This window comes from Vicugna pacos, chromosome 3, assembly GCF_048564905.1.
Source record: "Vicugna pacos chromosome 3, VicPac4, whole genome shotgun sequence".
NCBI classification, from domain to species: domain Eukaryota; kingdom Metazoa; phylum Chordata; class Mammalia; order Artiodactyla; family Camelidae; genus Vicugna; species Vicugna pacos.
The window spans coordinates 9,399,259-9,422,879 of record NC_132989.1 but is presented as its reverse complement, the minus strand read 5'-3'; the positions used below and the strand labels follow the sequence as shown (position 1 = coordinate 9,422,879).

Sequence of the window (23,621 nt, the reverse complement as noted above, 5' to 3'; positions counted from 1 at the left end):
CCCGGCGTTGTCACACAGTGCCCTGTGAACTCCTTATCACCAGAGTGACCAATCCTGAATGGGACGGGACTAGCCCATCCATTCACTGGCCAAGTATTTAATGAACATGGGCTAAGTACTGGCCATGCTTCAAGGCGTTTGGGGATTATAATAAACAAGGCAAGCACGGCCTCCACCATCATGGAGTTTATGATGTAATGGGAAGGGGCAATGTAAAAATATACAACAAAGAAAATTTCCAGACACTGAAAATAGTAACAGTAATAGTAACAATAGAATTAAACTTCTCCCTGTGGAAGGTGTCGTCTGAGATGAGATGTGACGAGAAGTCAGGCAGACAAAGAACTGGGAGAAGAGCACGAAAGGTGCAGGTCATAAGTTTCATTACTTAGAAAGGATGAATATTCAACTGCTCTGCTCCTCTCCGATCTCCTCTGTGAATTAGACATAGGGAATGTAATTACTGTCTTTACCTGCTGGAAGAATGTGAATATTCTCCTACCCTCCAGGGAAAAATACTTTTTTTTTGGTATGAAGGGTGGCTTCTTTAAGTGACCATCAAGGACTGCGATGAAAAAAGCCAAAGGGCAGAGGGAGTGCCTTTGCAACTAACAAGAAGGGAGGGTGCAGAGATCCTGTGAGGTTAATAAGAAGGGGACAGAAATGAGAGGTCACTAGTAGTAGACATTTCACACTACACCATGCCAGGGAGGAGCCAGATTGTGTCACTGGAGGCTGCACCCTGTGACCAGAATCTCCCACCTCAGCAGACCGCTACACTTCAACGTTTAGTCAAGGTGACGTAAAGAGCTGACATTTTAATGCCCACACATTCTAATGCTTTGATCTAAACACACATCATAATTAAATATTCAGAAAGGAATCATATAAAAAGTAATAAGATGGTCTCTAAAACCAGATAAACATAGTGTAGAGCAGAAACTGATGAAAATTCAAAGCATGTTGAGACTAAAGCTTTGGACTTGCAGATACCCAGGACCAGAAGCAGACAGAGATTGCCTGAGGGCAATACCCTTACTGCTTAAAACAAAGGAGAGGAAGGATGAAAGAGGAGGAAAGCCTGTAGCTGCCTGCTGCCTGCTGCCTGCTGCCTGCATAGGTAATGAGGAGCTTCCTTCTTGCAGGATAAAGAGAATTAGACACAGCCTCATTATAAGCACCTGGAAGAATCCAGAATTTCCCTGATGTTACTCTGGGGGGTGACAACTTGGCAAGTAATGTAAAACTCAGTGCTAGACTCAGAACTTTTGGAGGTCCTAGAAAACTCAGATTAAAAAAAAAATCATTTCAGTCAAAGAAAACCACCAAAACAAAAATGTGAAGCTGAAGGATCAAACTCCAAAACATATAAAGGAAACTAATGCTAAGAAAGGCAAGCAGTAAGTCGACAACTTTAAAAATTCAATCCAGATGAATTAATATTGCAGGACAGTTTGGAAAAGACTTCAATATAAGAAGTTATTGTCAAAATTAAAACATTCTTAAAATGGAAAAACATATGAAGCAGGAAAAAGGTAAGACTTCTGCAAAAGTATCAGGTAGAACTTTTGGAAATAAAAATTAGTCAATGACTGGACTAAATAGTTAATGAAAAAAAACCCTCTGGAAAGGGCAAAATCAAAAAGAGAACCAGCAAACTGGACATTAGTGTTGAAGAATTCAGCTACAGTGCAGCAGGAGAAAGGAGTAATAATTCTTCAAGCCTTCAGAAAGATGAAAATTAGGTGCAGAGGTATCAATAGGTCTAACTGGAGTGTCAGAAGACTAGAAGATTTGTTGGTGAAGATATTCAAAAAGATGTACACTAAGAATTTTCTAGAATAAAAGATAAACAGGAATGATCAATTTTAAGATGCACTGAGTACAGAGCAAGATAAACAAAAATAAACTTAGAAATAGGCATAAACAAAACTGCAGAAATTATACATAAAGAGAAAAACTGGGAAATTATGTATAAAGAGAAACTCTTAAAAGCTGTCTGAGTAAAGAAAAAAGTACAAGGAAGTAAACACCATCGGCTTGTAGCATTTAAAGTGCTGGTGGAAGACAACTATCAAAATAAAATGTTTTACATAGTTTAACTATCATTAGACATACAGTAGGAGAAAATTAACGTACACATACTGTATATATGTGTATGTGTGTATATATACACGCGTGTCTGTGCATGTGTGTGTGTGTGTGTGTGCGTGTGTGTGTACGTAAAACCAGGATAATGGAAAACCCTCTAGAAGACCTCTCCGGAAAAACTACCAAACAAGGAACTCAGAGAAGAAAAATTATCATTGCAGGAGCAAAAAGACAAGAAAGTTAAAAAAAGGAACAAAGAATAGATGATTCAGTTACAAAATGGCTAAAGGATTCAAACAAACATTTCTCCAAACAAGATGTAAAAAATGAACAGTAAGCACTTGAAAAGATGTTCGATACCATCAGATATGGGGGAAGTGTAGACCAAAAATCACAACAAGATAGCACTTCACACCTAATAGAAGGGCTGTCACAGACAGACAGTAGCGAGTGTCGACAGGAACGTGGAGAAATTAGAACTCTCCTACGTTGCTGCTGGGGTGGCACTTCGGCAGTTTCTTAAAACAGTCAACATAGAGTTCACTGTATGACCTAGCCATTGGTAGGATCGACTCAAATGTCCGCCGGTTGATCCATGGAAAACCTACATGTGGTAGGTATTCATACAATGGAATATTATTTGGCAGTAGGATGAAGCGAATTACTGATGCACGCTACGACATGGGTGGATGTTGATAACATTATGCCAAATGAGGAAGCAAGACACAGAAGGCTACACAGTGCATGATTCCGTGTATATGAAATGTCCAGAATAGGCAAATCTGTAGGCACAGAAGTTAGTCAGTGGTTGAGAGGGGTCTGGAGAAGAGAAAGGAGAGTGACTAGTAATGTATATGGAGTTTCTTTTTGAGATAATCAAAATATTCTGGAGTTAGATGGTGATGATGGTTGCACAACTCCGAATGTACTGAAAGCTACTAAACTGTACTCTTCAAAAGTCTGACTTGTGTGCTTTGTCATTTATCTCTCAATAAAATTGTTATTTAAAAGTTAGAGGGTGGCTGGCTATAGGAAAAAGTGTTTCTGTGGAAATGTATCATCTTAACAGCATATGACAGAAAAGACAAATCTGAGTATCTAAGCATCTGCCTCAAGAAATTACAGTGAGAATAATAAATCAAACTTAAGAAAAAATAAAGACAAAAACAGAAATCAATAAAGTACGCTACAAACATATACAGACAAATAAGAAAAATTGTTTCTCTGAGAAGATTAATACATTGATAGTCTCAAAAATTAATTAAGGAAAAAAGAGAAGAAACACAAATTAACAACATTCAAAGAAAAGGAGATTATTACTACAAATCTTCAGACATGAAAAAGTTCATCAGAGGAAATTATGAGTGACTTTACACCAGTAAATTTGATTATCTGGATGAAATGGGAAATTCCTCAAAAATGCAATTTACCAAAGCTGACAAAAAGAAATAGAAATTCTGAATAATTCAGTATCTCCTAAAGAAACTGAATCCATTACTTGAAAACTTCCTACCGAGAACTCTCAAAGCCCAGAAGTTTTCACCAGTGAATTCCTCTAAACATCCAAGAAGAAATAACTCAAATATTTTGCAAAACTTTCTAGAAAATATTAATGGTAGGACGTGTCTTCACTTTTTTTTTTTTGAGGCCAGCACAACCTACTTCCAAAATATAACAAGGACTTTACAAGAAAAAGAATTACAGACCACTCTCTCTCATGAAGATAGAATGCAAAAAGTCTTAGCAAAATGTTTAATTCTATGGCACCAAAAGCATAAGCAAAAAAAGAAAAAATAGATAAATCAAACTTCATCAAAATTAAAAACATTTATGCAAAGGACACTATTAAGAAAGTGGTGAGACAATTCAAAGAAGAGGAAAAAATATTTATAACTCATATATCTGTTAAGGACCCATGATCCAGAATATGTAAAGAACACCTACAGCTCAGAACCAACCAACCACCAACCTTATTTAAAAATGGGTAAACACTTGAATAGACATTCCTCCAAGACAGTCATAAAATCACAAATAAAAAGATGCTCAACGTCATAGTCATTACGAATATGCAAATTAAAACCACAATGAAATATCACTTCACACCCACTACAATCGCTATGCTCAAAGGAATAGGAAACAGGTGTAAGCGAAGTTGTGAAGCTGTTAGGACCCTCATACAATGCTCAAAAGAATGTAAACTGGTACAGCCGCTGTGGAAAACGGTTTGGTTTTTCCTCAATACGTTAAGCATATACTTACAATATGACTGTGCAATTCCACTCCTAGGTACGTACCAAAAAGAATTCAAGACAGATGTTCAAATAAAACTTATACACAAAAAATTTATAACAGTGTTATTCATTATAGCCAAAAGATGTGAACAGGCAAAATACCCATCAACTGATGAATGGAGAAACAAAATGTTGCATATGCATTTAATGGAATAGTACACAGCCATAACAAGGACAGGTACATGCTAATAACACGATAAACCTTGAAAATGGTACGCTAAGTGACAGAAGCCAGTCACAAAGAACCATGTATTACATGAATCCATTCACATGAAATGTCCAAATAGGCAAACCCATATAGCCAGAAAGGGGACTACTGTTTGCCAGGAGCTGTCACAGAAAGGCAAGTGGGATATGACTGTTTAATGGGCACAGGGTTTGATTTTGGGCGATGAAAATGTTCTAGAGCTAGACAGAGCGATAATATTTGCACAAAGTGCGAATGTATTAAACGCCAATAAATTTTACATTTTAAAATGGATTAAATGGTGAGTTTTACTTTATATTAAGTGCATCACAATATAAAAATGCAAACTGCTTCTTCTCACACATGAAAAGACAAAAAACAGGATCAGATGGTGGTGATTCCAGGATGCAGAAATGTTTTCACCATCAAAAAGAAATCAGTGTAACTCACCATACTAACTGGGGAAAAAAACAGAGGGAGAACATCTGACTGTCTGATAGGTCCAGAAAGGTAATTTAAAAATAACTTTGTGATAAGGTTAAGAAGAGAGTTCGTCAAGTTCACTGGATACATGATTACAAGATAAAATGAAGAATGTTCTATACATTAGCAAAAGGCAATTAGAAAATATATGTATAGGATGAATTCTCCCATTTAACCTAGTAACAAGATCTGTGGAGCACCTAAATATAAGCCTCACCAAAATTAACATAAAAATGTATTAATCCTATCTGAAGAAAATGACCACATGTTATTAGAGAATATATGAATTTCCAATAAATGGAGAGATATTCCTTGTTAGTACATGGGTGGATTCAATATCATTAAAAAGCCTATTTTCTCCAAAGTCATCTATGAATTCTCAGTGCAGCTGTGATAAACATCCTAGAGTCTCTCACGGAACGTGACAGGGTGATACTTCAATTTATAGAAGAGTATCGGGCCAAGGATGTCTAAAACAATTTTAAAGAATACTAAGTCAAGAGACTTCAGCCTAGCATAGAGAGTTACTATGAGGCTATAATGATTGAAATATTGCTCTACTGAACCACAGATAGACAAATAGATCAGTGGAACAGAATAGAAAGCCCAGAAGCAAATCCAAATACATATTAAAATACATATATGACAGAAGCGGCATTGAAAACCAGTGGTACTGTTGGTGGGAATGTAGTTTGGTGTAACCGTTATGGAAAACAGTATGGAGATTCCTTAAAAACTAAAAATAGACTTATGCTATGATCCAGCAGTCCCGCTCCTGGGCATATATCCAGAGGGAACTCTAATTTGAAAAGACACCTGCACCCCAGTGTTCACAGCAGTACTATTTACAATAGCCAAGACATGGAGACAGCCTAAATGACCATCAACAGATGACTGGATAAAGAAGAGGTGGTATGTTTACACAATGGAATACTACTCAGCCATTAAAAAATAAAATAATGCCATTTGCAGCAACGTGGATGTAACTGGATATTGCCATTCTAAGTGAAATAAACCAGAAAGAGAAAGAAAAATACCATATATAACTTATATATGGAATCTTAAAAAAAAAAAGGACAAAAATGAACTTATTTATAAAACAGAAACAGACTCACAAACATAGAAAATAAACTTACGGTCACCAGTGGGGTAGGGGGCGAGGGAAGAGATAAATTGAGAGCTTTGAGATTTGCAGATACTAACTACTATATATAAACTAGATATGCATAAGTTTATACTGTAAGCACAGGGAACTACATTCAATGTCTTGTACTAACTTATGGTGAAAAAGAATACGAAAACAAATATATGCATGTTCATGTATGACTGAAGCATTATGCTGTACACCAGAGACTGACACAACATTGTAAACTGACTGTACTTCAATAAAAATACATACATATACAAAATGCAAAAAAAAACAGAAAAATAAAGAAAAAAACTGGTGGTAAAAGATGGTATATTCAATAAATAATATTGAGGAAATTGTTTTCTGTATGGAAAAATAGAATCAAATTATATTTATACCTCAGCAGAACATTTCCAGAAATACACTTTAAATGGATGAAGGTCTAAATGGGAGCATTAAACCTTAAAACATTTAGCAAAAACTATCGGAATATGATTTTCTTTCAACAGGATCGAAGGGATTTCTTAGAAAATGTTAACAATAACAGAAAACACATGCAGATTTCATCAGCTTCAAAATAAAACCTTCTATACAACAAATAGTTTCATAAAATAAAGACAAGCCACAGACTAAAAAGAGTTATTGGAAAGCATTTACTCATCAAAATTTTGGTATCAAGAATATGTGAACAGTGGGGAGGGCATAGCTCAAGTGGTAGAGTGCATGCTTACCATGCACGAGGTCCTGGGTTCAATCCCCAGTGCCTCCTCTAAATACAAAGGAAGAAATAAATGAAAGAAAGAAATAAATGAAAGAAAGAAAGAAAGAAAAAGAAAGAAAGAAAGAAAAAGAAAGAAAAAGAAAGAAAGAAAGAAAGAAAGAAAGAAAGAAAGAAAGAAAGAAAGAAAGAAAGAAAGAAGAGAAAGAAAGAAAGAAAAGAGAGAAAGAGAGAGAGACAAAGAGAGAGACAGAGAGGAAGGAAGAAAGAAAGAAAAGGAAGAAAAGAAAGAAAAGGAAGAAAAGACAGAAAGAAAGGAAAGAACATGGGAACAACACAAAAGGTAAAAGACAACCAAAGAAAACAAAATTGGGGGCGAACAAAGGGAATCCATTGCAACAGGAGGAAACTGGAAGGATCAGAAAATACAGGACAAGCTGCTCCATCTCACCAGTAAGCCCAGCAATAAGGGAAGTACACATTCAACCTATGCATGAATCGTATTGCCTACTCCTCAGACTGGCTGAAAATAGGAAATCTGACAACAGCCAGGGTGAACAAGGGTGAGGAAAAGAGGCAGGTCTACAAAGGCAGTAGGAAATCGCGTGATACAATCACACTGAGAAGCAAGCCGGCAGGAGACTGCAAGGGCAGTCAATCCACGGCCAGGCATGCACCCAAGAGACAGCCATGCACATGACGATGAGACACACGAAGGTGGCTCCTAAGCATGGCTCTGTTACAGGAAAATAAAAGAGGAGAAACCCTAACTACCCATCACCAAGACTGCGGGTAAATAAATGGCAGTATTTGTATACAATGGGGGTATTACACAGCAGTTAAAAAGACAGACCCTCAGATAAACAAACATCTCAAAATTAACCTTGAGTAAAAATTATGGGTGATGTACACAAGATGATAGTAGGGGAATGAAACAATTAAGTACACAAAGGAACACTATTTATCATTTTTACTTCCTGGATATGTTTCTTAAAAGCATAAAACACAGAGAACAAACTTACGACCACCAGGGGTTTAAAAAGGGTGGGAAGGGATAAATAGGGAATTCGAACACCTCTCAGGGAGTGATGGAAATGTTAGCTATCTTCACTGTGGTGGTGGTGGTTCCATGGGTGTACATCTATCAAAATTCACCAGATTGTACATCTGAAATATGTATAGTTTACTGTACTGTACAGGAACCATATCCCCATAAAGGTGTTAAAATGATAACTAAATAAACAGAAAAATAAAAGCATAAAAAATATGAACAGTTGGCTAGAAAGGACACTCACGACCTTTAGGACCATGCTTACTTCTGGTCAGGGGGGTGGGTAAAAATGAGCTCAAACTGTATTTCTATGATTTAGTTTCTTAAACAAATAAATGAATAAATCAAAGAGCTAAAGAAAATAGAACAAAAAGTTAAGGTTTGGCATATCTGGCTGAGTATTTGTTACACACGCCTCTAACCTTTAGAGAAAAGTTTGAAATCTTTCATTGAAGTTTTCCATTTTTTTAAACAAAGATCCTCTGCGTTAGCAATGTCTTGATTTTCCAGTTCCCTGATTATGTCAGCATCAGAGGAACATGGCCTCAGAGTTGGAACTGGATTGATGTAAAGAACATCTTTAAGCTATTCCTTATGGAATTGTATCATGGACTCTGTGCCTATCAAAAAAAAATGGGAAATAAACAGTAACTCAAAGAGAAGAGGCACCAGATTTAGTCCTAAACGTATTCATGGCAGCTCGTCACTGAGAGAAAGCTAGAAACCACACCAAGATCCAGCGTCAGGGAAATAATAAATTATCATGGTTCAACCACACTACAATATTCTACATAATAATTTAAAAAAAAACAGATTTCTTAAGAATGTGAATGACATGAAACAGTAGCAATTTTTACAATTTTAGACGTAAAATTAGCTGAAAAACATACGATGCGAAATTAAAGCCATAGGATATTATGAACCAAGTAAACACATTAATAGGAAGAAAAGGCTAGAAAGATCCCTCAAGCTCTTAGTGGTTTTTTTCCTTCTAATTCACTGTTACATACTTTCCCAGACTTTTTCAAATGTGCAGGTACTCTTTTTACATTTAGAAATAAATCCATTAAAGACATATTAAAATGGAGAAAAGCAATATACCTCTTCTCTAAAGTAAAAAGAAATTACATTTTTACCAAAGGCACTTTTCTCTCTGTCTTGGATGTTAACTGGTATCTTCTCTTCTGTTTTGACACATGCTGTGTCTGCTTAAAGTTTTAATCTTGATTTAAAAAAAAAATAGAACAGGTTGTATTTACCCAGGCATTAGGATGCAGAGCCTGGGGCATCCCTCTCTATTCTGGTAAAGAGAACCTGATCTTCATAGAAACACTCACTGAGCTTCCCAGCTAGACTTTGGCATCCTGACAGGTGGATATTTTGGTATTAAAAAATTCAGCACTTAGAAATGTTAGCACGCTATTTTCTAGAAGAAGAAAACGTCAACTGCAGGATCTAACTAGGCGAGCATTGCGGTCCCTCTGTGCTGCTCTCTTAGGAACGTAACAGGAGGAGAGAAAGGAAGGAAGGAAGTGGAGGCAAGAGCGGCGTGGCAGGGGGGGTGGTGGTGGTTTGCAGCCCAAAGCTGCTTCGACAGTTCAGAGGCTTTCCAAACTGACCGGTTCTATTTGCAACAGAGACTGGAGCAAACACTTAATCTAAAATTAATAAGAGAATGAAGGCACCATGCAGAGATTTAGAAATCGGTTTGAAGTCAGTTCAGATTGGGGTGGCTGTGACCAGGAGGCTCATTTAACACCCTGGGTCTCTGTTTCCCCACATGGAACATGGAACAAATACTCACACACAGTGGACACGCGCTGGTTCTGCCCTGCCCGGCGCGAGCCCTCCCCTGGCCCCGGGCTGTGCGCGGGAAGGAAGCCTTGCCGCTGGCCGTGCCCACGCCCCGGCCGCTACGACCTGCCCCGGGGTAGCCACGCAACCCAGCGCTGGCCAGCCGGAGCCCTTCGGTGGGACCGTTCCAGTTGGAGTTGAACGGGGAAAAAAAGAGGTCTTGTCTTTGGGTCATGTGTCTGGAAATGGGGTGCCACCTTCCTAGCCACGCAGAGAAAGACTAGCTGCTGCCCCCCCGAAATAATAATGATAACACATGCATAGAAGGGGAGTGAGGGCAAGAGAGGCAGGACGGAGGGTCTCAAGCAAAAAGCAAGGCGACGGGGTCAGCAGGGGGTAAAACATCCAGTAGCAGTGGGGTGGCCAGAGAGTAAGGGGAAAGGCAGGAACAAGAGCAGCTGCAGAGGAGAGAGAGAGAGAGAGGTGTGCTGGAGAACACGAAGGGAACACGAGGATGTGAGCCGCAGAGAAGAGAGAGAGAAGAGAAGACTCCATCAGAGGGAAAGGAAGGGGCTGGAAAGGAGAGGTTGTAGGGAGTCGGGAGAAGGGGAGGAAAGGGGCAAGAACAAGGGATAGAGAACCTGAGGGACAGAGATGCAGGGAGAGGTGGGAGAGACAGAAAGCAGAGTTAGCTCGAAAACCTCTCTGCACACAGCATCACGTCTGGAACTCCTTTCTGGCGTGGCAAGTCTAGGATGCTTTGATCTGTTTCCAACCTTCCAGCCTCGTTTCTCTCTATTCACACCATCCCTCGTGTCTCCTTGAGTTCTGGGGACACACTCTCACCTTTACCACTTCTTTGTCTGTGGCTCCTATCGCCTCAGTCTAGAATGCTCGCCCCCCACCTCCCTTCCCATTTTGACCTATTAGCCTCATTTCAGGGTGAAAATGCAAACAGACCATCTTCAAGAAGACTTCTGAGATATGCTAGTTGGAATTCACTTTTTCTCTCAAAACCACCTGATAACACTACTTTATTATGGTGCCCATATGCCCTGTATGCCTCCACTAGTTTGAGAATTTAGAAAACAGGAGATATGCCTTGCTTATCTTTGAAGCTCCTGAAATTATAGGTGCTTTACACATAGAAGTTGCCCAGTAAGTGTCACCTGCATTCACGTGAACTTAAATTTATAGCTCAGGAGCTGTTGACATTGTCATACTAGCTCACCCAAAGGAACACCCAAACAACCTAGGACAAAGCTGAATCTCTTGTTTTTGTGGGAAGGGAGACCACGACCTTGAAAGAGTCTTCCTACCCTCACCAATGGGGAAGGGCAAATGGGGGGCATTTATGGTACTTAAAGTCTACTTAGAAACACGTCTTTAAGTGCAGGGAACTTGGTTAGGATTGGGTAAGAATCCTGACATAGTAGTTTGGAATTCGTGGAAACTACTGTGAGAGTTTTGAGGGACGTGTTCAAAAAGTCTTAGGATGTAAACTTGTTTTCTCTTTTTTTTCTATTGGAGACTTGATGACTCTTCAGATTGCACGATGAAGTTGTTTGCAATATTTATTTTCTTGAGCACGCATTTTCTGAAAGAGTAAAGTTATACTGCTGTAGACAGAGTCTAGCAGAGTCACGTTACCATGGACAGTAAGCTGAGTGAGAGGCAGATGGCTTCTTTCTTAACTTCAGTAAGAATTTGCCAGGCGCCCAGTAACAGCACTGGAAGGATGGATTTTAGAAGAGCACCAAAGGAAGTGAAACAGACCTACGCTTCTTCATTGCCTCGTTATCCTCAGTCTTTCCCATTAGTCAATTGCCTCATTCTTTTAAATGAGACAAACAAGAGCAGTATCATGTGATTCCAACACACAGACCCTACTAAGAAATTTCAATTCTCATAATTTTAGAACTTTCGAGATACCTCTAACTCTAAGGCTCTGAATGTTGGAGAAGAACAAGAGAATGTGATAAAGATTGGAGAATTTTTCGTTATGCCAAGGATGCTAAACGAGCTTATTTTTTGCATGTAGAGGGCTCCTTTCAAGAGATTCTGAGGCCATGTCTGGGCTTAGCAGACATAGCACGATGATTGATTACTGATGTCTGCCAAGCACACAGGAAGGGCAGTGGTGGTCTGCATGTTAAGTATCTGCCATTTCTAGGTTCCTCAGGAAAGACTAGCCTTACTGTTTCACCTCACTCGGATTTCTTCTTTGGCTTTGCTTTGATTTCTGCTTCTCATTCTTCCTGATCAAGCCACATCAGTGTCTAGTGGCCACTGTGTCTTAACTGCCAAAATCTTTGGGGGAAGGCTCTGGAGGGCTGCATGAAAATATGAGTATTATTTCAAAGGAGTGACATAGTCAAGTGTCACTTTTAGATGACAGCCAGAATAGACTCATCTGACTCAAATCCTGAGGAAATTGAGGGAAATTAGGTAAATCAGAATATTCTGATAGGGATACAAGGCTAAAAATACTATCTTCATGCTCCCTGGCCACTGACTGGCCCAGAGGTGGGCATGTGACCCAAACTAGCCAAGAGAACCCTTCCCCAGGATTTTGTCATCTGATGCTGGGGAAAGAAACTGTCTTACTTCAGGGGCGCAAAATCGAGTTGGTTTAAGCCTGAAACTGTCGCAGCAATGTCGCTTCCCCATACCTTGCCCTACATCTGCTGTCTGGATGAATTCAACCTGCAGAAGGGGAAAACTGGGGCTAGCTCAGACAGAGGAGTATCACCCAGAAAGCAAGATGACAGAAACTGGACGGCTCTAGGTGAACCTTGAAGTTGATCCTACTCCCAGTCTTTTCAGCTGTGTGAACCAATAAATTTCTTTTCTTTAAAGTTGTGGTATATTTATACAATGGAATACTACTCAGCAATACAAAAGAATAAAACAATGCCATTTGCAGCAACATGGATGGACCTGGAGATCATCATTCTAAGTGAAGTAAGCTAGAAACAGAAAGAAAAATACCATATGATATTCATATGTGGAATTAAAAAAAAGAGAGAGAAAGAAAGAAAAAGAAAAAAGAGGACACTAACTCTCTAATGAACTCATCTACAAAAGAAACAGACTCCCAGACATAGTAAACAATCTTATGGTTACCAGGGAAAGGGGGTGGAAAGGGATAAATTTGGGATTTTGAGATATGCAAAAGTTACTCACTATATACACATAGATAAGAAACAAATTTCTTCTGTGTAGCACAGGGAACTATATTCAATATCTTATAACCTTTCATGAAAAATGAAAGGAAAATGATTATATGTGTATATACGCATGACTGGGACATTATGCTGTACACCAGAAACTGATACACTGTAACTGACTCTACTTGGAATTAAAACACAGACCACCTTAAAAAATTAATATATACATAAATAAATTTCCTTTCTTTAAGCCACTGTCTGAGTCAGTCATTTCATACTTTAAAGATCCTGAGTAGTTTTCATCAGGCCCACATCTGAGGATCAGTCTGAAACTCCACGCACATACGTAATTTTGTGGTCCTTCAGGGAGGGTCCTCATCGGTCTTAGTCATCCACTCATACGTCACAGACTCCATAAGCTGGAGACAAAGATTCCCCCTTCCCTTTGTAAACACAGCCTTTATACTAGTCCGCTCTCTCTTCTGTGCCACATGAGACCCAGATTAAAATTCACGGAAATTCCCACGAGGCCAAGTGTGCCCTGTAGTGATGCCTGCACAGGTTGGGGGACGGAAGAGGGGAGCAGTCACACTAAGCCGCCTGGGGAGATGAGAAAGGAGAAAAACATCCACATGACCCCTGGCGACCTCCTTCAGACTCTGAAAATGCTCCAGGGCTGTATGTTGAAGGGAAATAGTAAACATCAAAACCTGTCAAATGTTTCTGAAAAAAAAAAAAAATTTTTTTTTTTTTGTGAAAAGAAAGACAACAGGAAAAGCCTGCCTCCCCCAGTGATGGCAGTACTTACACTGGCCTCTAGAGGTCAGGTCTAGGCAGTGAAATCCTCCTGATAGTGCAAATGGGTCATTGGCTCCCTTAGACCACTGTTTTGGAAACCGTTTCCTGGAGCCAGAGTCCATGGGGTACCAGTGAGATGCATCAGGGACCTCATGAGAGTGAAGGGAAGGTAAGAGGACAGGATTTTGAATTAGCATCTTGCATCAACCAGAATCTCTGAAATATATATATATCTATCTTTTATATATATATATATCTTTTATATATTGGGCTCCCAAGGAAAACGTATTTGGAAAAAGTTGTGGCTACTTAAAAAAATTAAAACCAAACTCCTCTAACAATATAAACAGCATCAATCCAGGTACTGCCTTCTTAGGTGTCTCACGTACTGAGGGTCTTAGATAATGTAAGAACGTATCAATGGTTTCATGCCCAGAGAGACAACTTCTAGTATTCAAAGTTGTGTGCAACGTAGTAACGTAAAAGCATCACCCTCTTCTGCCAACACTGTATTACAGAGTAAGCTTCTGCTCGTCTCACTCCCCAGAGCACGCACCAGTGGACAGGCTCTGTACTTGTTATAAAGTGAAAAAAAGGTTGAGGTCAGGGCACCAGCGTTACGACAGGGGTTTAATCACCTGGACTTAGACGGGCTTCATGTGAAATTCCACCATTTGAGACCATGCGCTCAGCATGCAAAGGATCCTCTATTGTTGCAGCACAGAGACCCCCATACACAAGTGACATTTCTCCAAGACATTCCCTTTATATGTGATCAATAATGCAAAACCCCATCTGTGCTGGCACTCCCTGGCGCAAAGGAGCTAGCAAGAGGCTATGAGGGAGCACTGGTACACCAAGGCTACAGATGTGCTGTGGTTTTATACAATTATTCCCCAGCACATCAGGAACTAAAGTTAAGGTGACCTTGTTAATTTTACAGTTCTGTCCTTTTCCAATAGCCAGCAAAGGCCTTGAAAGAGAGGGAACATCTAAGTCTTTACCCTACTCTCCATCTTCAAAGCAGACTTTCTTCTCTCCCTTGCATTTAGATTCTGTTCTTCTGCTCGAGGTAGTCAGTTCAGGGAATTTTCAGAGACAAAAGCCACTCAAAAGAATATTAATGTCAAACACATGTAAATTTCCCCTGCTCCGTTCCCCCACCCCCACCCCAAGTCAGGAATGTCCTCTGTTTTCTCCTGGTATGTTTCAGCTGGCTGACATCTCTGGTTGAGGACCAATCATGCAGGCAGCATCCTTACCATGTAATGACAATCAGTTACCAAAAATATGCAGGCACTGATAACGGGATGCAGAAGGGTCAGAGATGAGTGGAAGAAAATGGGCGTTTCAAACAAGTACACAGCAGCTGCTGCTGACCTTGGCTTAAGATTGCATCCAAGACATTTATTAATTTTCTGTTGTAAAATAAAGGAAAGCCAAGTGAAATCATTCTGGACTGGAAAGGGGGAAGAACACAACTGTTTAAACGGCATTCCCGCAGTTACATTAAATTCTTTCAGAAACGTCCTCACTCCCATTTGTGTCAGTTCCGTCAAGATGAAGGAGGCGCTAAGGAGGAGGGAACATATCTTCAGATTTACACCTTATTTGAAGAGGATCCTACAGTTTTTACGGAACTGGACAACTAAACCAGGTACACATAAAGAACAGATGCACAAAAGCTTTCCGCAAACTTGTAACAATAACACGAAGAGTTAATCCTAAATATATACCCTCCCAAGGAGACAGCAAGGATACAAATACAAAAGCAACTGCAGCAGCTACCTTTCCCTGTGCGCCTCCTATAATCCAGACACTTAATGCGAAAGGACTCACAGGCTGGGTGATAGCCTCCCCCTTGCAAATGACAGATCAAGGGCTTAAGTCAATGAACTTGTTCATGGTCAGGCAATTAACATGAGACAGATCCAGGATTTAAAAGTAACCTTTCTGACTCTAAATTCAAGAGTCATATTCTGTGCCCTCCATTTAAAAAATAAAATAAAAGATAACTGGTGAACCAGAGCGGTGAGGGGTCAGGAGATTATGTCACATGAGCTGAAGAACTGTAGCCATTTAATCTGGAGACAAGTGGCTCGGTGGGCCTTAAAAGGGGCTGTGGGAAAGTATCTGAGAGGTCAGCTCATGGGTGAAGAGAGATCATTTCTGTATTAGACATGTTTTATTAAAAACTAACAAGAACATATGGGTTCTGCTGCCAGCTGTGATCAGAAACCTGAGTCAGACTAAACTTCCCATTAAGAACAATCGTAAAAGCTAGGTACAGTAAAAGGGGACAGCCCCAACATTTGATCTTCATCAGAGACAGTTAAGGCAGCCAGGATTCAATAGATCAAGTTCCTGAAGAGAAAAAAACCATATTGAGAATCTCCCTCCTTTACACCATCAAACCTGTCATTTTTTTTTCCCTCTGCAGCATCCCTGCCCATCTTTAGAGAAAAGGACACCAACAAATCAAGAAAGTGGCAAATCAAGAGGTTCTGTGACTCTCACTGGGTTGGAAAGACCAAAGTAAATTACTCAAGGCTACCAACAAAGCCAGGATTTAAGGGGGAAAAATAACCCTCAAAGACAGACAGCTGTCACTTAGCACAGTCAGTTAGCCCTGTCGTTAATGCAGTGACATTGAAGAAATACTAAAAGACCTTTTTAGGCAGAAGGAAGATGATTTCTAGTAGAACACTAATGCAGAAACAGATGAAAAGCACCAGAAAGGATAAATGCATGAATAAATCAAAATGAATATTGACTGTTTAGCAAGACACATCTTGCGAGATTAAATTTCATACAAACACATCCACATAGATGACTTGTATATAATTTTAATACATGACAATAACACAAAAAGTGGGAGAATGGTAAACGGAGTTAAAGTTTTTAAGCTTTAGTTTACTCTAAAAATGATGACAGTAAAATTGTATTAGAATAAGGCAAAGATTCATTTTGTGATTTAGGATAAAATCTAAAATGAAATAAAGGAATGCACAGTTAAGATAATCGAGGGAAAAGAATTCTGTAAAAATATTTTATTAATTCAAAAGAAGGCAAAGATAGCAGAAAAAAGGAGGGGAAAAAATGGGACACAGTGGGACATAGTAAGCTAACAGACTTAAACCCAAATATATCAGCAATTAATTTAAATACAAATGGACTAAACATCTTATAAAACCATAAGCATGATCAACTGGGGAATAAAGAACAAAACTCTACCATATGTTGCTTCCAGGAGACATCTAAAATATAAGACCCAGATGAGCGAAAGTAAGAGGAGACGCATCCCGCAAATACTAATCAAAATAAAGCTGGTAGAGCTATACTAACATAAGACTAATAAGATTTCAAGAAAAGAAGAATTATTCGTGATAAAGAGATATAGCTTGTAATAATGAAAGATAACTTTGACTGGAATATACATGTGTATACATCTAATTACATAGGCTCAAAACACAGAAATCACAAACTAACCAAACTAAAAGGAGAAATAAAAGTACACATTCATACAGCTTTAGAAGAACTCACATCTCTCCATCATTGATAGAACAGACAGAAAAAGAATTAGATATCTTTTTTGAACAACCCTATAAACTTCCTTGACCTAATTCATATATATATATATATATAATTTATATATATACACACATATGTAGAACACGCTGAACTGCAGAATAAGTCTTTTTAACTGTAATATCTTTACCAAAATGAGCTATGAAGCAAGAATGTGCCTTCTGAACACAGCAGAATTAAGTTGGAAATCAGTAACCTAGAGAGAACTAGAAAATCTTCAAATGTCTATAAATGAAGCAAGAGTTCTAAATAAATCATAAGTCAGAGGATAACAAAGCAAGTAGAAAATATCCTGAACTGATTTTGAAAAGATAAATATGAGAATTTGTAGAATACAGCTGAAGTAATGCTTACAGAAACATTTATAGTATCAAATGCACATTTTAGGGGAAAAAGACTGAAAAAAATACTTAATTATCTAAGAAGCCAGAAAAAAGAACAGCAAATTAAATGCAAGCAAGAAGGAAATATTAAGGGTAGGGAAAAAAATCAAATAGAAAAAAAGGAAATTTTGCTTTTTGAAGAAGATTAAGAAAACTGATAAACATCTAGCAAGACTGATTACAGAGAAAATATTTCAAGATTTGGAAAGTGGTATCATTAGAGATTTTAGAGAGATTTTTTTAAATAATGATCTTTAGCTTTCAGATGGGATGGAGAAGGTCTGAATGGTCCACTGTTCCCACCATATAAACGAGAAAGATAACTGGATCTTCCCCATCCTCATCATTTTTAAGACATGGGAGAGTTGCAGACACAAAGTGATCCAAGAAAATTAAATTACAGAGGAATCTAAGGTCTTTCTAGGTGAGCAGAGATCAGTTGCCAAATTTTATTCTGCAGGTTCTCCACTGGGGCCAGTGAAAACCTGAACCTGGAAGTTTGCTGGGATACAGAAAAGCCTGGAGAGCTTGTAAGGCTGACGTGAATGGACTGAAATCATTAGAAGCTCCAGTTGCAGAGAGCTTGCTCTTGCCTGCCAACTTCCCCCCATGGAGCTTCTGCTGAGCATGTGGCAGGGGCACGAAGTTACACTGGAAAGCACTGAGAGCATGTTGTGTCTGCGGGGCTCACATCACAAAGTCCTACCAGAGGGAGTGGCTTGTAGTTACACATACAGGACAGACTGAGTTGGCGCTAAAGACATGTGACAGGTGAAAAGAACCCAACTAGAGCTAATCCTGATTGGATTATAAGGATGCCCTCCCTTGTAGAAGATAATACTTACTCCAGGGCTACAGTTTTTTCATTATGCAATTTCTAGAACGTGATAAAAAGTTATGAGACAAGTGGGGAAGCAATATGACTCCTAATTAAGAGAGGAAAAAAAACTGTCTATAGAAGCAGATTTCTAAATGGCTCAGATACTGGAATTAGCAAAGACCTTAAAATGACTACTTAAATATATTAAAGAGATCAGAAGAAAACGTAGACAAAATGGATAAAAAGAATGAGAACTCTAAGAGAAAAATCAAATCTCTACAACAGAACCAAGAGGAAATTCTAAAACTGGAGGAAAAAAAACCTATATATTAAATTAAGAATTTATTTACTGGACCAAAAGCAGAATGGACATAGCAGAGAAAAACATATCAATTATTTCATCCAGGTCATCACAAATTGGATATAAACCAAAAATAAAGGGAAAAAATGCAACACAGGTATAAAATAAATTCTTAAATAAGGAAAGAAAGAAAGAAAGGAAGAAAAGAAAAAAGAAAGAAAGAAAGAGAGAGAGAAAGAAAAGAAAAGAGAAAAGAAAAGAGAAAAGAAAAGAAGAAGGAAGGAAGGAAGGAAGGAAGGAAGGAGAAAATAGGTAGATTATATCCAGGAGAAGAATAAAAGTGCTTAACTAGCTTTTCATCAGAAAATAATGGAAGATAAAAGACAATAGAATTGACTTCTTTAAGTGCCCAAAGAAAAAAAATCTAAAATTCAAAAAAGCCTATGGAATGACTGTTTTAGACAAACGTACAATACATCCCCCGCTTCTCAGGCTGAAATGACACATGGCGTCAGCGCAGATCTGCAGGAAGGCACGAAGAACCCGGAAAAGGTCATATATGTCCATAAGTGAAAAAAATATTTTTTAACAGTTAAAATTACTGGCTATCAAAACCCACAGTAAGAACAATACATTGAGAAGTTCATAATACATGTAGAAATAACACACATGACACCAACAGCATTAACGGGAGAGAAAATAAACGCGATGATAGTCTTACAAAGTGTTTGCTCATGGAGTGGCAAAATACTCACTCAATTACCTTGGTAACTTGGGGTAATAAACTGAAGATGTGTACAGGAATTCCTAGAGCAATGGTTCTCTATCAGTGTTAATTTTCTTCCAAAGGGACATGAGCCACTTTTGGTTGAGGGGCGCACGGGCATTTCTACTGTCATTTAGCAGGAGAAAGCCAGGGAGGCTGCTAACATCCTACAGTGCCCAGGACAGCTCTCACAACAAGGAAGGATCTGGCCCCAAATGTCAACAGGTCCAAGGTCGAGGAAGCCAAAGTTCAAACTGGTTACTAAAGTAACCATTAAAGGGGGTGGAGGGCACGGGTAGCTTAATCTGGGATGATTAAAACACATAGGATTAATCCAAAAGTCAAGAGAAGAGACAAAGGAAATATGGAACAAATAAAAAAAAGTAACAAGCCACTAGCCGTAACAGCAATTATATCAAAGATTACATGTAATCTTTTAATAGACAGATATTCCATCTATTGGCATAAGGAGGTTCATAATAAGACAGACTGTCCACCTCACACCAGTCAGAATAGCCATCATTCAAAAATCTACAAATGACAAATGCCGGAGAGGCTGTGGAGAAAGGGGAACCCTCCTACACTGCTGGTGGGAAAGCAGTTTGGTGCAGCCACTGTGGAAAACAGTATGAAGATTCCTCAAAAAATAGGAATAGACTTACCATAGGACCCAGGAATCCCTCTCCTGGGCACATATCCAGAAGGAACCCTACTTCAAAATGACACCTGCACCCCAATGTTCATAGCAGCACTATTTACAATAGCCAACACATGGAGACAGCCTAAATGTCCATCAACGGATGACTGGATAAAGAAGAGGTGGTATATTTATACAATGGAATACTACTCAGCCATAAAAACTGACAACATAACGCCATTTGCAGCAACATGGATGCTCCTGGAGAATGTCATTCTAAGTGAAGTAAGCCAGAAAGAGAAAGAAAAATACTATATGAGATTGCTCATATGTAGAATCTAAAATAAAAAACAAACAAACAAACAAACCATAAATACAAAACAGAAACAAACTCATAGACAGAATACAAACTTGTGGTTGCCTAGGGGGCAGGAGGTGGGAAGGGATAGACTGGGGTTTCAAAATGTAGAATAGATAAATAAGATTATACTGTATAGCACAGGGAAATACATACAAGATCTTATGGTAGCTCACAAAGAAAAAAATGTGACAATGAATATATATATATGTTCATGTATAACTGAAAAATTGTGCTCCACACTGGAATCTGACACAACGTTGTAAAATTATTATAAATCAATAAAAAATGTTTTAAAAAAAAGACAGACTGTCAGACAATCTGGCAGACAGGTTTTCCAGACAGACTGGAAAAAATAAAATAACAACTATATTTTGTTTATAAGACACACTTTAAATATAAATGCACAGATAGGTTGAAAGCAAAAGGAATGAAAAAATATGCAATACACTCTTAATTGTTAAAGCTTGTGTGACTATGTAAATATCAGACAAAGTAGACTTCAAAACATGGAGTATTATTAGAGATAAAGGAGAATTTCATAATAACACAACAGTGGGTTAATCAAGAAGGTATCATTCCAAGTACATATGCCAATAACAGCATCACTTCCAAATGCATGGAGCAGAAATCAAAGCTAGATTTGATGGAACTAAGAAGAAAAGGATACATTCACAAAGCTGGAGGTATTAACATATCTCTGTGAACTAGCAGTTAATCAACTTAACAAAAGTATTCAGTAATGTTCACTATAGGCCAAGAAGAGTTTGACCAATACCACTAGCCAATTTTACCGAATAGATATGTATTAAATATGACAAACAACAACTTCAGAATACACGGTCTTTTCAAGGGCACATGTAATATTTTCCAAAGTAGATTATACGTCACTATGTAGAGCAGGTCTCAAAAGTTTAAAAGCAATGAAAGAAACAAAAAAGTTGCCTGCCCGTAATAGAATTGAACCAGGAATCAATGTATAAAGACAGCTAGAAAATCTCCAAATGCTTGAAAATTAAATAATATATTTCTAAATAACCCGTGAGTTAAAGAAGAAATAATATTTAAAGTCCGTAAAACTTGGAAGGAAAAACAATGAAAATTCAACATGTCAAAATTTGTGGGATTGATCTAAAGCAGAGTTTAGAGGAAATCTTACAGCTTTCATTGAGTATATTAAAAACACATTTCAAATCAATTATTTAAGCTTCCTTCTCATGAATCTAACAATAAAATTGGGGGGGGGACGTGGAAATGAAGAGCAGAAATCAATGAAATAGAAAAGAGAAAATCAATAAGGTAAAAAACGAATTCTTTGAAAAAATTATTAAAACTTAACTTCCTTGCAAGACTCATCAAGAAAAAAGATAAAATTAAAAATGTGACTATCGGGGGAAAAAGGGACATCACTACAGACATCAAAAGATAAACAAGAGATTATGAACAATGTTATGCCAATACATTTGAGCAGCTAGATGAAATGAACGAAGTGCTTGAAAACGCATCTTACCAGAATGGACACAAGAAGAAAAACTAAGTATTTCTGTATCAGAAGATTTAGAATCTGTAAGTTAAAACCATTCCACAAAGTAAATTCCTGACAAGATAGCTTCAGTGGTAACTCTACCAAACCCTCATGCAGAGGAATAATACCAATTTTACAGAGTCATTCAGAGACCAGAGAGAAAACTATCCCCATGCCTGGTGTGAGGCCAGCATTTTCCCGATATCAACGTCCAACATTTTTTATAGGAAAAGAACTAAATAGAGATATAAAACCCCTTAAACAACATCAGCGAATAGAATAGAGCACTGTATGAAAAAGGATAATATATAATGACCAAGTGAGCTTTATCTCAGCAATGCAAGGTTAATATTTAAAAATCCATTTAGTAGATATATTCCATAGTCATAAATTACAAGACATTATTCTTAAGATATCAATTACCCTCCCTCCCAAAATAAGGTATAAAATCAGTGCAATCACTATCAAAATCCTTACAGGTTTCTGTGTGTGTGTTTGTGTGTGTGTGTGTGCAGAAATTGACAAGAGGGTACTAAATTTCCTTAAAATATAAAAGATCTAGCCCAGCTATGAAAATCTTGAGAAAAGATAAATTTCAACAACTTAAACTACTAAATTTCAGGACGTTCTAGAGGGAAAGGGTATATAGCTCAGTGGTAGAGTGCATGCCTAACATGCAGAAAGTCCTGGGTTCAATCCCCAGTACCTCCAATAAATAAATAAACTTAATCTTCCCCCAACCAAAAAAAAAAAAAGACTTTCTATAATGCTACAGCAATGTCTGGTCCTTCAGTGGAAATGCCCAGCACAGAACTGGGCACAGATGGCGCACTCAGTACCACCTCCTTCCCCAAAAATTTAGTCCATATTCACAAAGCAAAAAGGGTTAGGATAATCACTAACACACTTGCTGCCTTTGGCTCCTGGAGTTAGGCTGTGGTCACCCATTTAACAGACGTGCATGAGGTACCATCGGTACCATCCATTGGCAGGCGCGTTGCTGGGCGTTGGGGATTCCGAGATGAGGCTACAGAGGGAAGCAGCCCGGACATTCTCATTGCACATGATATGTGTGACAAGCACACTATGGACAAAGGCTCGGACAGCGATTGAAAGAAGCATCGAACCCTTTTCATGGAAGTTTGGAAAAGCTTCAGAGAAGAGGCAAACTAGTACACCTGGCACTTGAATGGGACTTAACGAGAAGTTTATCAGCCAGGGCAACGAAGGACAAGATTAGTGTTTATCTGAGAGAAAGGTCCTTGGGGCTCAAGCGAAATCTGATGACGTGATGGGAGGTAAGGAGGTGGCAGTTTCTAAGCATGTTTTGGCGAGTGGCTGGCACCACTTTCCTCACTTCAGGATTTTTCAAAGACTTCCATCCGTGCTTTGTGATTCTCCATCAGAAAGACCTGTTTAACATTTCCTCATCTTACCTGATCACAGATGGCTCTCTTCAGTGTTTTCAATCGAAAAAAACCTCAATTACTTCCAGGTAAGAAAAACGATCTCAGGTCACATTATGGAGTGA

General features: G+C 38.5%; 1 long non-coding RNA gene and 1 other non-coding gene across 3 annotated transcripts in view; one reads left to right on the top strand and one right to left on the bottom strand.

Annotated features, from left to right (window-relative positions):
- Positions 1-23,621, bottom strand: part of LOC140691163 (uncharacterized) — a 129,525-nt gene that overhangs the window by 85,329 nt on the left and 20,575 nt on the right. The window lies entirely within an intron of this gene.
- TRNAG-ACC (transfer RNA glycine (anticodon ACC)) lies at positions 6,877-6,950 on the top strand. Its single transcript has one exon. It is a non-coding gene; the product is annotated as a tRNA-Gly (tRNA).